We start from the raw sequence: 17107 nt of genomic DNA on the forward strand, positions 1-17107 counted from the left end.
TCGCCTACGCACCACGTGTGCGCTCCTTAGGAGGAGACCTTTAGCCATCGGTCCCCTTTTTCACCCACAACCTTTACACGCGTTCCATTGCCTTCAATAACAACACGTGCATGTGTGGAGATTCACTTGCGGGAGCGAGCGCCACCATATGGTAGCAATTATCGCTCGCGCAAGTCAATCACGCAGGCCCCCCTCCTACACGCGTGCGCCTCCCTCTGCTGCTGCAGGAGCTTGTTTGTCAAAGTGCCCGATATTTTAGCTATTTCATATATGCCTCAATGCAATTACTCTGACTTTCATTATTGGCCACAACTAGGACATTGAGTCCTCGGTTGCTTCCTGCAGATTTATTTCCTGGCCTCATAGAGTTCTGTCCGATAACCCCACTGCCCTTGGCTGGGATGAATGCGCGCCAGGAACAATGTCCTCGTATAGGTTCCATGCAGATGCCAAATGCGCTTGACAATTACTCCGCCCAATCAATTAAACGAACATCATGAATGAATGAATGCAGAAGTTGACTTTCCTCCGTGCGTGTGACGACCTTCCTCCTCGTGCAGAATGGGCAGGAGGAACAGGCCGCAGCGTGAGGGACGGCAGCCGTTGTGTGGTGGAAGCCGGGCATCTGCAGTGCCCCTCAGATGGGGTTGACCTTGCTTGTTCTGCTTGTCAGAACTGTTTGAAGCCCAGGAACCAACTGAAGCTGTATAGAGGGAGTCTTGTTTGTCATCCACCCTGCGAGCCCCTTACCCGGATGCAAAAGCAGGGTGGATCTCCCCGGACATTAGCGGGAGGTCGGCCGGGCCCAGTTGCCTGGAACCCCCAGCGTACAGTATGTAAAAGCGGGCAGTGTCGCAAGAAATACAGTATATCTCGGGATTGGACCATGCGGAGCTTAGAGAATCCCGACAGAAGGAGTAGCACAAGCCTCCAGTGTCAGCCTCCCCAGCCAGTTACCTGTTTGCATCCACCCCCAGTAGGAACATGGCGAGCGCGTCATACCTACCATATCACCAATCTGCAGGAGAAAACTACGTCGAGCCACAAGGGTGGTGTGCCTCTTCGTCTCTTTACAAGCCTATTGTATGGGCTGTAAAACACTGTGACGAGAGCTCCCATATACTACCCGCCAGCTTTTATAACTCCAGGGCGAGAAATAGGGCTCCCGGTTTTCCGTTTAAACTGATTTGTACATATAAATACAGATGTAAAACAAGTTTTCCTTTATCTGTATTTATATATAAAAACAGGAAAATACAACTATATTTTGTTATTGACTTCACACCCCCAACCATCTGGTGTCTCCCACCTCCTTAGAGGGTTTTTTTTTTTTTAAACCTTTTTTGATGGCAAAAGAAGGGTAATACACAGCTTCACGCCTACAACCTGCTACGGCAGGCCGGCAGCTACCAACGGGGGGATAGCGGTGACAGTTAGATGGTCAGGCAGTAAAACATTTTGACACAGCATGTCGCCTACAACCCAGCAGGGCCGGCCGCGATTCAAAGCTGAAATAACCAGCTGAAATGTGCATTGCAATGCCAGTACGGACGCAACATATAAACCAGCAGCAATAGTCTGACGTTTCTTTTATCATTTTTTGTAAAGAAACTACAAACAAACAACAAAGACAATTCCCTCCCATGATATACCACCATACGCAGTATGTGGATCAGAGGACACTGAGATGAGGAGCCAGAGAGTGTTAATGAGTGTATAGAGGGTCCTACGTAATCAGGTTGAGTGTAGCTCCACATCCATTGGATACTTCTTGCTGACATGGGAGGGGGGGGGACAGGGGGAGGTGGGAGGCGGGAGGGGGGGGTGTTACACCATCAAATCAGAGAGAGTAATAACGTGCAAAGGCCATGGAAGTTGGGACGTCCAACACATACAGGTGAGGTGAGTAAGTAGTCTGACCCGGAAGGGTGCACTTTACATATCTGTCAGACGCTAGGCCTCGTGAGTCGGTGAGGCTAATGGTCAAGTCGTCACCTGGTGCAGAGGGTGGGGCAATGTCCCGGGAGTGTCACCATAAGGCATCGGGTGCAGCCTAGACTAATGATAAAAGACACCCAGGGGGGGGGGGAGGGATTCGGTGTAGTACAGTGCCACTTGAGTTCATGCTTCCGATGATTCCTCTCCCTGTTGGCGGAGGAGGTAGGAAGTGAGGGGACCCCAGAGATCCTTGGGGCGAGATTTGTGTGGTGAGAGTTCGGCATAGTTATGGAGTTGATCTTGCCAAGTAGACCTTGTGTTTAGCCACGTCTTGAATGTAGGCACTCGGCCCCTGCCCCATCTACATGCCACTTGGCGCTTAGCTAACAGGAGGCTCAGTGCGAAAAATTTTCTGTGTGATTTTAGTGTAGGGACAGCATGGCCCAGCAAGGCAACCCTAGGACAGGGGTCAACGGCTACCCCGACCATATCGGACAAGGCACTAAATATCTTGCGGCAGTACTCTGCTACCGGCGGGCACGTCCACGCCAGGTGGAAAAAGTCAGCACCCTCACCCTTGCATCAGAGGCATTTGTCGTTGTCTCGTAGGCCGAAACGGAACAATTTGTAGGGGGTATAATACAGTCTGTGCAAAAATTTGAAATGAATTAGTCGTAGACGGGCATTACCAGTGACTGCATTTGTGTGTGAGCAGCTGTCCTCCCATTGTTCGTCCTATAGCGGAGCGTCGAGGTCGTTATCCCAGTCACTACGAGCTTTTAGCGGTGGGGGTGACGGGGCAGGTTGCGCATGTTTGTATAGCAGACACAAGATGTTTGGGGGTGTCCGTTTGAAACAGGTTGTGAAGGGGTGCAAAGGTATCTGGCTCATCAGGGAAGGCAGGAGTGACAGCTTTGACATTCTGCCGAAGTCGGACATAAAGGAACGTATCCATAATAGAGGGGGGATACTCTCCAAAGAATTGTGCTGATGTACGGAACTGCCCTTGGAGGTAAAGATCTCCCCACGTATGCAGCGCCAATTTCGTAAGTAGTTTACGGCCAATTACCTCGCAGGAGACCCGCAGGCACGGGTCATGCGCAAGAGGCATACATGGAGAGTATAGGAACTCGACCTCCATGTGGTCCACCAGGTGTTTCCATGCCTGAACGGTGCAGTCCACCGTAGTCGGGTCTCGGTCTATGATACGCTTGGTAGTGTATAAATAACCCGATGGCTGCAGAGGCCGCATATATCCGTCTTCCACCGCCAAATGGGCCATGAAAGGAGGAGGATGAAACCAGTACGCTGCAAAGTGACACTGGGCACAGTCGTAATAACGTTGAAAGTTGGGGACATCAAACCCGCCTTGATGATATGGTAACATGAGGGTCTTCAGGCTAACCCTGGCCTGTTTGCCTCCCCATATAAGGCGCGTCATTTGGGAGTTGAGGGCACGGAAAAAGTGGGAGCCTGGGCTGTATGGAAGGTTAGTGAAGAGATACAGCAGCTTGGGAAGGACCACCATCTTAATCAGGGAGATACGTCCCGCCATTGAAAGTGGGAGGTGGATCCACTTAGTGATGGTGTCGGTCAGTTTATCCATGACTGTGCCATAGTTGGCTCTTATGAGAGCCTCACGGTTCCATGAAACGATGATACTGAGGTATTTTAGTTCCTCAGTTTCCCATATCAAAGGGTAGTCCAGGGGGAATTGCGCGGTCTTATCAGTTAAGGGGAATAGGGCAGATTTCGACCAATTAATTTGTATACCAGATATGGAACCAAATTTAGTAATTTCACGTAGCAAGGGATTGAGGTTGTTTTTCGGCTCATCAACATACAAATTCATGTCGTCGGCATACAGTGCGACGAGTAGCTGGTGCTCCGGGTATATTAAGGAACGGTGATTATGGTGTTGTCGGAGTTTGGCCGCTAACGGCTCAATGGCGATCGCAAAGAGGGCAGGGGAGAGAGGGAACCCCTGTCTGGTACCTCTCTGGATCTCAAAGGGAGACGACCTGGCACCATTTAGCAGGACTAAAGCCGTGGGTTTGCAATACAGTAATTTGATCCAGTCCAGAAAGCTCTATGGAATGCCCATTCGCTCAAGAAGAGCCAGAAGGTAATCCCACTCAAGGGAATCGAACGCTTTGGTAGCGTCCAGGAAAACTGCAGCTGCTTCACAGTGAGGGTTAATATCTTGTAGTACTGCTTGAAGGGTACGCAAATTATGAGATGTCGCTCTGTTGGGGATAAAGCCTGCTTGGTCCGGCAAGACCAAGCGTTCCATCAAAAGGTTGAGGCGTGACGCTAGTACCTTCGCTAAAATTTTTACATTGGTGTTGAGCAAAGAAAGGGGTCTATAGGAGTCGCAGTGCTCCGGTGGTTTGCCTGGTTTTAGGAAGGACGTTATGAGAGCTTCGCGCATAGTAGGCGGCAGAGTACCCTCTTCTAGGGCCGAGTAGTAAACTTGCTGCAGTATCGGGACAGAATATGGATGTAGGCCTTGTAAAAGTCAATTGGCAACCCGTCAGACCCCGGTGATTTGCCCGACTTCATGGCATCTTTTATTTCGTCCACCTCAAGTATATGGTGCAGGAATGTTTGCTGAGATGGACCAAGCCACGCAATGGCTGTGTCCTCCAGGTATGGACGTAGGTCGATGAGAGCCACCCTTTGAGAGGTGTAAAGAGTGGAATAATGGCTCGTGAGGATGCAGAGTTGTTCTGTGAGATCTCGGTGTGGGAGTAGGTGTTCGTCCAGTAATATTGAGAAGAAATTGTTATATCGAGGGGCTCAAATGGCAGATGTGAGCGCCCTGCCCGGTCTGTCCCCCTCGCGAATAATATGTGCAGTGTGCTGCCTTCCGAGGAACTTACACTCCCTAGCAGCAGCTTCTGTGTACTCGTTTAGCTTGTCCCTGAGCAGGGCATAGGTAGTGTGTCCCCGAGCGTCGCAGGTTCTGCTTTGTTCCAGTTCGCGAAGTTCGGATTCTAGCTTACGCAACTCATCGCGTAGAGATTTAAGGACCCCTCCCTCCGCGATGCATCAGCCTCGCACCGTGACCTTAAAGGCCTCCCAAACCGTTGTGAGATTCGACACCGACCCTATATTGCGCTCAAAGAAGTCTTGGATATCCTGTTCGAGTTCTGCCCTAAAGGCAGAGTCTGTGAGATGGGCAGGGTTGAGGCGCCAGCTCAGGTAAGGGGAGACCTCAGTGGGCAGACGTAGCGATATTAGGACCGGGGAATGATCTGAGAAGGTCCTGGCAAGGTGTAGGGCGGTAACCAACCAGGGAGCAAGGCCTGCCGAAAGGAGCACATAGTCTAGACGTGCCCAAGTAGAGTGCACGGCAGAGTGCCCTGTTTGAGGGACGGGTGTAGGTGTCTCCAGGCGTCGATGCAGTAGTGTTCAGCAACAATGGAGGACAGAATGCGTTGGGTATGGGAGTAGTGTGAAGCCTGGGGGACAGATCTGTCTAGGCGAGGGTCTAAAGCAGTATTAAAGTCCCCACCCAATATAACACGACCTATGCCCAATGTTTGAATTTTGCCCCACATTGTGAGAAGCGAAGAGGTGTTGTCGGAGTTGGGGCCATAGTAGCAGGGGAAAAGGACTGTGTGTGAGTGTAGTTTCCCCCAGACCATGCAGTACCTTCCGCATGAATCCGCATCCGTACCAGCAGGTGTAAACCTCACCCCCAGTCTGACCAAGATTGTGACCCCTCTAGCATAATTGGAGTAGGAAGAGAAAACCTTACATGAGGCCCACCTGGAGGCGAATAAGGGAGAGCAATCAGGCAGCAGGTGAGTTTCCTGGAGCATGGCTATTGATACGCCTTGTCTGTCAAGGTATCCCAGAATTGGTCTCTTTTTCCTGGGATTATTAAGCCCTCGAACATTCCAGGAGGCTAGTCGAAACTGGTGTGATGGTTGTGCACCCTCTACGTCACCCATTCAGACACATATCGAATCATGTAGCATATGATGGCGCGAGCCAAGACCAAAGCACAATTGATGGTATGGAAAGGACAGTTACCCCCTAAAATCCCCCCGCAGAACCCACCCAAAAGAAACATGTCAACCCTTGCAATAACATTAGCAGTAGTTCGAAGCACCATCCCACCCACACCGGCAACCCCAACTAGCCGGGTATACAACAACCACCCACCTACCCAGAAACATAACAAACCAAAGAGTATACCAGATACTACACTTGCCCCAACCCTGAGAAGGGATGGGGAGCTTGGGGGTTCGCCCATCAGGGGACCAAGACTAGGGGCGCCAAACCAGCCAACCACCTCCCTACTTGCACCCACAGGCAGTCGGGTGTACCCCGGACGCCTAGCGTGGGACGGAGGTGGGTGACCGAGCGCTGAGGTATACTAAAGACCGGAGGGATTCGTACAGATCAAGCATCTCATCTAAAGTTCTAGAAATCAGGCTACACATAGGCAAAAGGTATAGATCGCAGCTCTAATTGGATCAACATCCCAGTATGACAATTCAGTCTTGTTGTGACATTAGTGAAGGGGACCTAGATCGCCGTCGAGCCGCCTCCTCACCATCTCTGTCCTTCCTATGCTGTTTAAGAAAGTCTTCCACCTGTTGTGGGCTTTGGAAAAAGTGATGCTTGCCTCCAAGCGTGATTTTCAATTTAGCTGGCTACAGCATGGCATATGGGATCTCCTGCGCTTGAAGTTTCTTTTTGACCCCAGCAAATTTGCACCTGGCCTCCTGGACTGAAGGGGTAAAGTCAGGGAAAAAAGAGAGAGTCGTGTTGCAGTAGTGCACAGTTCCCAATTCCCTAGAGCGTCTTAACACCGCATCGCGGTCTCTGTAGTTTAGAAAGCGCACAATGATGGGACGTGGTTGGGCTCCAGGAGGAGGGCGAGCTGCCAGGGATCTGTGGGCCCTCTCGACGATGAGATGTGAGGAGAAGGATTCTTTACCAAACAGGTCCGTGACAAGAGTCTCTACAAAGGTCTCCATCTTGCCAGTGTTGGTGGACTCCGCAAGGCCTAAAATACGGACATTATTACGGCGGGAGCGTGCTTCCAAATCCTCATTCTTGTCTGCAATGAGTTTGAGCAGCTTGTCCATTTGAGTGACCTGTTTGCTAGTCGAAGCAGCGCCATCTTCCAGAACCGAAATCCTGTCTTCTGACTCCTTGATGCGAGTGTCATGTTGCTCCAGCTTGGTCACTACTTTGTCCATGCGCGAGTTTATGGAGTCAATTTTGGAGTCTATTGTGGATAGGCTTTGCCTCATGTCCAGCAAGAGTGTCTTCTAGTCCTCCTCCTGCGGGGCCGAGGTCGCAGGACTGCCCTCCGTCTCTGCCGCAGTTTTGGAAGTTTTTTTAGCTTTGAATGGAATTTTGGACTGGCGAGCATCGTTGCGGCCCATATCTCGTCTGGGTGTCCGCAACGCTATATGAGGGGTGGACGCCAGGTCGTAAGAGGGTCCAGACAGAAAGGGGGGGGAACGGGCCACCCTCGACTTGGCCAATGGGTCGGACACTGGTGGGGCGCAATGGGAGCAGCAGGCGCCAGATGAAGAGAGGAAGGGTTCCAGGCAGGACAAGCAGCCAAGAGGTGCGATTCCAGGGCGGCAGCAGTATTGCGGACCGACGTCCCACGCAATAACAACAGGTAGTGCCGGCCGCGTGTTCGGCAGCAGCGTTGCCTCAGCCCCAGGCAAGGTCAGCAAAAAGAAGACAATGTAGCGTGTGACCCTCCACCCAGGGGGTGGCGGGAGGGGGGAGGGAGCCCCTCCGTGCAGACCACCCTTGGGGGGGGGCGACAAGGTGTGGAGTGGCCGGCAGATAGGGCGAGTGGCAGACCGTGGCGGCGCAGTGCCGATGCAGAGTTGGTTGAGAGGGAGCCAAAATACAGCGGGGGTTACCAGGGAGCCATAATTGAAGATGACCAGGCAGCAGTGAGAAGGCTACCGCAAAGGCAGCAGCAGGATCGGCAAAGGAGCAGCAGGCCTTGATTCTGTGTGGGGTGCCAGCCACGTGGTCAGGGGCTGAGGGAGCCACCAGTCGGCATGGCGAGGGGACAGGCAGCGTCTCCGGCAGGAAGAGTGACTGCAACCTTGGAGCTGGAATTGAGGGCAGTGATGGCCACGAGGTGAAGAAATGAGTCCCAGGTACAGGGGTGTAAGTCCTGCGATTGCAGGCGGCAGTCAGGCTCCTGGAGCGGGAAGCGCAATACGGAGCGATCAGAGCGCCGGGGGAGGGAGGAGGCAGCGGGACGAGAGCAGACTGAAGGCCGCGCTCACCTGAGGTGTCTGTTGGGGCCTCCCCAGGCGTGAAGGAAGGCTCCGGTGATCCGATCTGGGGGCGCTCTCCTGCAGGCGAAAATCTCCCGGCAGCGCTGGGTAGGCCGCAAAGCCGCAGCTTTTCCTGGCGGCGTGGGCCGGCGCACGAGAGCACTGCTTCCAGCGCCGCAGCCCGCTCAGTCCTCAACGGCTGCTGACAGTGCACCGGACGGGAGTCCCCGGGCAGGAGAGGCACCGCTGTGATCGGCCAGGTGTAGCGGAGGCAGCGGTGCGATGCTTGACCAGTTTTACCCGGTCAGGCTGGCTGAAGGATGATGAAAAGCGCTCAGTCCGGCGGGAGCCTCACGGCAGTGCGGCCATCTTGGTCTGGTGCCACCTAGCGCCTCCCCCTCCTTAGAGGGTTAAGAGGTGTCACCCCGGTTGAGACAGCTTCCCGGCGCTCGCGCGCACAGCCGCACCCAAGTACTTCACAGGTCTTTGAAAGACCATTAATGAGGCTTTATTGTTCACCCCTCAGCCCCTACCACTTCACTCTGTCAATTCCTCCAGCACCCATCTCTTCCTGGCAGACTGGGTTTAACAAGAGCAGATTCTGTGTTAAAGTGCCCGGTTTGCACCTAACTTTTAAATGTGTGTAGGAATCTGTATAATTAGGAATTGTGAGGATTGTGGTGTATAACGATGGAGAAACACAGTAAGGCAGTGCCTTGCAATCACCACAACGACAATATATAGCCCTGGCGGGAACAGCATGCCACGTGTCCTGTTTGTCGAAAAAGTTGGACAGAACACAGCCACAAACACATATGCAGTAAAAGTGTTTCTTTTTCTTTTTGATCCAATTCATTGTGGTGCTTCAACCTCTTGTCTCATTTTTCAGCGCACACAGAATAAAGCTCTCTGTTCTTTTAATCTTGGGAACAGTCACCATTTATGTATTAGATAGCTTTGTTCTCAAAAGTGCTAATAGTCTGCTGGCCCAAAAGCTGCTTATGTATCAGCTGTAGAGAAAGGAGGCATAAATAACAAGAATCTTAGGGAGAAACAGTGATAGGCTTTCTGGAAACAAGTAAACAAGTGAACCCGGCACTTTTTAGGTCTCGCCTTTTCCATTCCGAAGGAATGGGAAATGGCGAGAATTCAAGTGCTCAAAATACTCGTGAAACCAAGGGTTTTTTGGTGCGGTTTTCTTCGAGTTCACGTGGCCACAGGCACGCGCTTTTGGGCCATAAACTTTCACGGCCATCTGTTCCCCAGCTCCAGCACCTCCCCTCTCTCTCCCCGCACACAGCCTTACTTGGATTTCTCCTCCCCCTCCCCAGCCAGCTTCCCCCAGGCCGTGTTCCCTCCCACCTTTCCCACAAAACAGAGTGCACGCCTTCTTATGTTGCTCTTATTATTAAAGTCTGTGACTGTGGTGGCTTGCAGACCGGAGCATTTAACAGAGTGCACGTCTTTTTATGTTGCTCTGATTATTAAAGTCTGTGACGGTGGTGGCTTGCAGACCAGAGTTTTTTTTTCCTGTTTTGTGGAATCCAATAATAAAACAGCTGCAATTCGTGAAATTGTGTTTTCACGTGTACTAAACAGAATAAAAGAATAACGTATCGGAATTTCATTGTGGTACGTGACCCACCACGAGTGCACGCCTTCTTATGTTGCTCTTATTATTAAAGTCTGTGACTGTGGTGGCTTGCAGACCGGAGCATTTAACAGAGTGCACGTCTTTTTAAGTTGCTCTGATTATTAAAGTCTGTGACGGTGGTGGCTTGCAGACCGGAGGTTTTTTTTCCTGTTTTGTTGAATCCAATATTAAAACAGCTGCAATTCGTGAAATTGTGTTTTCACGTTTACTAAACAGAATAAAAGAATAACGTATCGGAATTTCATTGTGGTACATGACCCATCACGAGTGCACGCCTTCTTATGTTGCTCTTATTATTAAAGTCTGTGACTGTGGTGGCTTGCAGACCGGAGCATTAAAACAGAGTGCACGTCTTTTTATGTTGCTCTGATTATTAAAGTCTGTGACGGTGGTGGCTTTCAGACCGGAGGTTTTTTTTCCTGTTTTGTTGAATACAATAATAAAACAGCTGCAATTCGTGAAATTGTGTTTTCAAGTGTACTAAACAGAATAAAAGAATAACGTATCGGAATTTCATTGTGGTACGTGACCCACCACGAGTGCACGCCTTCTTATGTTGCTCTCATTATTAAAGTCTGTGACTGTGGTGGCTTGCAGACCGGAGCATTTAACAGAGTGCACGTCTTTTTATGTTGCTCTGATTATTAAAGTCTGTGACGGTGGTGGCTTGCAGACCGGAGTTTTTTTTCCCTGTTTTGTGGAATACAATAATAAAACAGCTGCAATTCGTGAAATTGTGTTTTCACGTGTACTAAACAGAATAAAAGAATAACGTATCGGAATTTCGTTGTGGTACGTGACCCACCACGAGTGCACGCCTTCTTATGTTGCTCTTATATTAAAGTCTGTGACTGTGGTGGCTTGCAGACCGGAGAATTTAACAGAGTGCACGTCTTTTTATGTTGCTCTGATTATTAAAGTCTGTGACGGTGGTGGCTTGCAGACCGGAGTTTTTTTTTCCTGTTTTGTGGAATCCAACAATAAAACAGCTGCAATTCATGAAATTGTGTTTTCACGTGTACTAAACAGAATAAAAGAATAACGTATCGGAATTTCATTGTGGTACGTGACCCACCACAAAAAAAAACAGACATGAAATTGTACCAAAACAATGAAACCACAAAATTCCGTGAAACTTTATGAGGCAGAACAATTTGGTGAAACATTCACACCCCATATGCTCGTTCCCTCCCACCCTTCCGACTTCAAAGGAACGCCGCTCCCCTGCTCCCCTGCCCCCCTGCCATGCAATGCAGAGAGCTTGTTTTCCAAGTAGCTTCCCGAGCTGAGACGAGCAGGCATCGCATTTGGCAATGGTCCTTGGAACAGCAGTCTCAGTAGATTGTTAAGTAAGCTGCAGCTCAGCGAACACACCACATTTTGGTTTGCTTGTTTTAATAGGCACTGGGAGAAAGGGAGACTCGAACCGGTCTGTAGTCCGCATCAATGCGGTACAGACCGAAGATAATGACGGTGAATGCTGACCTCCACTTCGGCATTATCATTAAGCTTCCCCCCTCCTACTTCACATCACAACCCTCCCCACCCTCTGAGCACAAACGGAGCCTTTCTTAAGCGAATGTGAGCACTTCCTTATTCCTCCTCCCGCAGACATTCCCTAGACTGCCCGACCCCTCTCTCACTCCTTACACCCTTCCTGCACAGGTCCAGCGGGCGCCTTCGAGGTATGGGCTTTACAACAGCATTTATATTTTTAAAAAGCAGTGTGTGTAAAATCATTTCTAGTGAATGGCTGAATATGCAAAATATTGGGGTGCTCGTCTCATGCTCAAGCTGACCCTTAGGGGGTATTCGTTAGGTGGGCTCAGGCTCGGCCCTGCCTATTAATTTGTTGATTTGCCCACAGACCACCTCTAATCTTCGCGCCTTCCCCGTGTATCCGGCTGGTGTTTGTTGTGAGAAGGGTGACTCAGCAGCTGTGAAAGGGTTTCTGCTGTGGCGGCCCATGTGTGTGTTTCAGTGGTATAGAAATGACTACGGCACATTTTCAAGGTATCAACCACAGTGTGTGTTTCCCTGTTCTTTTTCAGTTTATCTGCACAGTTTCTCTACATGTGATCTGAATCCTTACTTATGTATGTTTCTAGCTGCTGCTCCATATGTGGTTTGAGAAAGGGAGACTCGAACCGGTCTGTAGTCCGCATCAATGCGGTACGGACCGAAGATAATGACGGTGAATGCTGACCTCCACTTCGGCATTATCATTAAGCTTCCCCCCTCCTGCTTCGCATCACAAGCCCTCCTCACCCTCTGAGCACAAACGGAGCCTTTCTTAAGCAAGTGTGAACACTTCCTTATTCCTCCTCCCGCAGCCATTCCCTAGCCTGCCCGACCCCTCCCTCACTCCTTACACCCTTCCTGCACAGGTCCTGTGGGCGCCTTCAAGGTAGGGGCTTCACATCGGCATTTATATTTTTAATCAAAAGCAGCGTGTGTGAAATCATTTCTAGTAAATGGCTGAATAGACTCTAATAATGTATGTATATTAACTATACAGGCCATGTGTAGGGGGCACAAAATATCTAACCTGGATCTTGGTTCTTTTCACTAAGCCATATTTTTACATTTTGTTTGTTACGCGTTTTATATGCAAAATATTGGGGTGCTAGGCTCATGCTCAAGCTGCCCGCACCGTAATCAGCAGTTGAACTAAGCAAGAACACAATTTGCAGTTTTTTAGATGTTTCTCACTTCAGAAGGGATGCTGGTTTGAGGCCAACTAATTATGTCATTTGTATAGCTTATTTTTGGGCCATTTATTAAAGTCGTTTTTCCATCACTAAAACTTTCACACAGTCATTTTGGCTAGCCTCCACACAACCACACACCCAACCACACACACAACCACACACCCAACCACACACACAACCACACCACACACACAATCTCACACACAACCACACACCCAACTACACACACAACTACACACATGCAACCCCACACACAACCCCAAACACCCACACACACCCCCAAACACCCACACACACACAACCTCACACACAACCCCACCACCATACATGCATACAACCACTCACACATACAATCACTCCCACATACAACCACTCACACCTCACACATACAACCACTCACACATACAACCACTCACACATACAACCACCCACACATACAACCGCTCACACATACAACCACCCACACATACAACCACCCACACATACAACCACTCACACATACAACCACTCAAACAACTACACACACAACCACACACAACCGCACACACACAAACACACACATCTGTCGCCCTCACTCTATCTATTCCCCTCACTCTATCTATCTATTGCCCTCACTCTATCTATCGCCCTCACTCTATCTATCGCACTCACTGTCTATCTATCGCCCTCACTCTGTCTATCTATCTATTGCCGTCACTCTGTCTGTCTATCTATTGCCCTCTATCTATCTATCGCTCCACCACAGCATCACTCAGGGCCCCACAGCATCACTCAGCACCACCACAGCATCACTCAGCACCACCACAGCATCACTCAGCACCACCACAGCATCACTGGTTCAAATATGTTCTCTCAATGTTTGAAGCTTTATTGCAAATGTCACAAAAAATGTTAATATTTCACTTCTGTTCTTGGATTTTAGTCACTGAACATAATCTTCACAACAGTTATTTACAAAAGTTTAAGCTATTGGCATTAAAAATTACAATCACTTTTATTTAAGTATTAATTATTTAAAAAAATTAAAAGCCAATGTTAATTGTAATATCAATACATCTTGGTAAAGGCAATACAAAACATGTGACATTACAAATACTAAAAGTGTCACATATGCTAAAGTTAAAAGTATTGGCATTGTAAATCACAAAACATAAATATAAAATGTCATTTACAAAACCAATATCTCCAACTTTCCTACTGCGAGACCTATTGGCAACGCCAGTGCTTGTTGACATGGTTTCTTTGCTTTTTTTCCCCTTTAGTTTAGCAAGCACGACTCGTAGGTGGGCACCGTGTATTTTATGTTTATGAAAGCGTCTTCTCCTCCATAGCGCTCGAAGACCTCTAGCGTCTCCTGGATTAGGTCGCCGAAGTTTTACCGCTTCTGCTGGCTGTAGTCGATGCCGTCACCTGAGTTAACATTCATATTTTTGAAGATGTTTAGATTAGGGAGGATCTGACGGTAATAAGGCACCAACGCCTCTCCCACCATGTCTGCGGAAACGACCAGGTGCTGCAGGACTTTCAACGTGGTACAGATGACCTGCCGGATGCGGATGTTCAACGTTTTTTTTATTGGGATAATGAGCTGAGTAATGACGGAAAGGATCGTGTTCCCTCCATGCTCCAGCATGTCGTGGACCCCTTGCCGTGCGAAAAACTCGTAAGGGTGTGTCATCTCACAAAGCCCATCAAAGAAGAGCGGCAGATAGTGATGGTAGTCAAGCTTCTCAATCTCCACCTCAGTATAGAGCTTTACATCCTAAAATGTTGCAATTTGTTTGTCATACTCTCCAGAGAGCACAATCCTAAAGAGGATCCGGAATAATGTGACCTGCAAAACAAAGCTCTCTGTTTCTCGTTTTTAAAAACAATCTTATGTTGAAAACTTATCTTAATCCCCTGCATTCCTGGGGGGAGGGGGCTTTTCACCCATTTTGAGCTACAAAAGAGGTGCCCCTCCATGTTCCGGCCGGGAACGTGGGACCCAGCGTACTGGTTGTACTGTCTTGATCTAAATAAATACTTTATTACAATATTAAAGCGTCGGCTTTACACAAAGTCCTTTGCACTCTGCTTGGTTCAGGCTTCTTGAGTTTGGCTGAAATTATATTTTTGACAAGCTCAAGTGAGCCTGTTTAAATTGTTCTAGTCTCTCCCCTGCACCTTTACACTTAACAATACCCAGCTATGCAAGGAGCGATGCTGGTTCAGGGCTTCCCACATTTAAAGCTTTTAAATCTGAAGAATTGGACTTTAAGGACTCTTTCAGAGGAAACTTATTAAATATGATAGGTGTACTCCATGGTGGAGCTTTCTCCTTTCAACCAAAAGGACCAGGGTGGCTTCACAGAGCTCAGTTATTATTTGGGTATCAATAACATTTGTCAACTATGAGTGTTTGATTTTTTCCAGTATGTTACTTTTTTCAGGCAGCATATTACTGGAGTCTAGTGCATAATTTGAACTGAATTGCTTTCCGGTATTTATAGCGGGGCACAATTGGGTTGCAGCTGAAGGCAGTGTGAGTTTCTCTCAGTGGGGCAGTAAGGTGTTCAGTGGGGGAGAGGATGTGGCTCTCTGCCGATGGCAGAGACTGCAAGAATCTGAGACAAAAGAGTTGTGATAGCACTTTTAAGCATATTTGGGACATTCTGCAAATGGCAACGTTTTCAGATAAATGTATAGTGTTGACCAATAACAACCGAGCGCATGTGTGCATTCACAATTTAAATAAATGTGGAAAAATACTAGCGGTAGCGTCGTCTTTTGCTTGTGACAAAAATAAATGTGGATAAATACAGAAAAAATGCCCAAAAAATAAATATGGATAAATACAGACGGAAATGGCAAAAAAATAAATACCATAAAACCGGGAGCCCTACTCATGATAAAATCTACCGTACTCAGGCCTTTTATCTGAGCCCTAAAAGCCACTGTCCGGGCCTCACCCCTCCTCATGGCTGTGCGCAGTGTTATGAGATGTCAAAGATAATGGGCCCTTGACAGTGACCCAGTCCCAGGATATTCAAAGTCCGGGAGTCCGAAACACCCCGCATTCCACAAACCGCTTAGTAACAGTTCCTTAAACTTCCAACATTCAGGCATTGAACCTTTGTTTATCTCCCCCTTCCCTCCCTCGTATTGGGTTTAAAATATCATGGGATGGGTCCAACCCCACGTAGCCTGTGCTCTTCTCCCCCATCTCTATGACATTAAAGAAATACCCAGTCTTCTCATCTGTCCATCCCCGACACCTCCGCCCAGAACCACCTTGTACCCTATAGCTTCAGAGCTGTGTTATCCTCCTTCATTTGCACCTGTAAGCAGGAGTAGTTGTTGTTTGCATCACAGGAACCAATTTCAAAACAACTACTTTACAGAAATAAGGTACACTTAAAATCTTGGCTATGTAGATCGTTGCACCCCCTCCTTACGTCGACCTAATGTCTCCCGTGAAGAAAGACCTCCAGCTCCAACAGCAGGTCCCTGGTGAGGGTGTGGTCGGCTAAGGTTAAAATTCGGCCTTCAGGATAACTGTGATGAAGGTGCTCTGCCTGCTCCCACTTTAACTATGTTTTATTCCTCGATGAGTGCAGCTCATAAATACATCTCATTGTTTAACCACATGCGCGCTAGCGGGTTTTCCCGCTGCGCGCTGAAATTTGAAAATCGCGGGTTATGTGACAAAGCCAGCTCGTCATGCGCGCAGCGCAGGTAACGCCCATGATGAGCTGGCTTTGTCCCCAGCATCGAAGGGGTTAAACCTCCTCTTTCTATTGAGAGTGCATGTAACTTCATTCATTTCACTGTGTGTCCCTTCAGTATTGCTGTTAAAGGTGATCAGTGTCATTTCTGTCAGGCTAAGGTAGATTAACCTTGCCTTTTTTATGCAAATATTGGCCACAAAGTCCATGTTTTCTTGTTTTTGTTTATTATTTTTGACAGCCTTGACATTTGGAGCAGAAATGCTTTGTAAGCGCGAATTAGAGGTACAAAGTAACTGATTATAAGGGTGTTTAATGCAAATCATATTGTGAAGTTGAGGCCGTAGTTCATGGAGATATTTGCAATATTGCCATGGGCTACTATGCTGAGGTGGCCATGTAATAAAGCGGACACTCCTTATTGCCTCTTACCCACTCACGCCGGATCAGCTGCGTGCACCTACTCACTCAGAAGATTTGGTTATGTTTGTTTAGAGTTTGCCAGAGTAAGCCCTGATTGTCAGTGTGTTCCTCTATCATATTTACAGATGTCAGTTACTTTTTTTGGCCTCAGGGAGTTGTATGCACGGAGGATCCGAGCAACACTATACAGCAGCTTTAGTCCATGATGTGATCGTTGATAGGTAAAAGATATAGTGGAAACAGCCTCTGCAGCACCAGACCAGCCTGGCCTTGGAAGCACTTAGAAGCTTGTTCCGAGATGCAAAAGACAACCAATTATAACTTGTGATAAGACCTATGTTCAAGTTCAAGTTCAAAAGACCTTTATTCGAATTTGATAAAATTCATAAAAGTACCGAA

General features: G+C 48.5%; 1 pseudogene; it reads right to left on the reverse strand.

Moving 5' to 3' along the window:
- Positions 1-13836: 13836 nt before the first annotated feature.
- LOC147726863 (parkin coregulated gene protein pseudogene) overlaps positions 13837-17107 on the reverse strand; it is a 32691-nt pseudogene continuing 29420 nt past the window's right edge.

The sequence above is a fragment of the Lissotriton vulgaris genome, chromosome 3_1, assembly GCF_964263255.1.
Source record: "Lissotriton vulgaris chromosome 3_1, aLisVul1.2, whole genome shotgun sequence".
Taxonomy (NCBI): Eukaryota; Metazoa; Chordata; class Amphibia; order Caudata; family Salamandridae; genus Lissotriton; species Lissotriton vulgaris.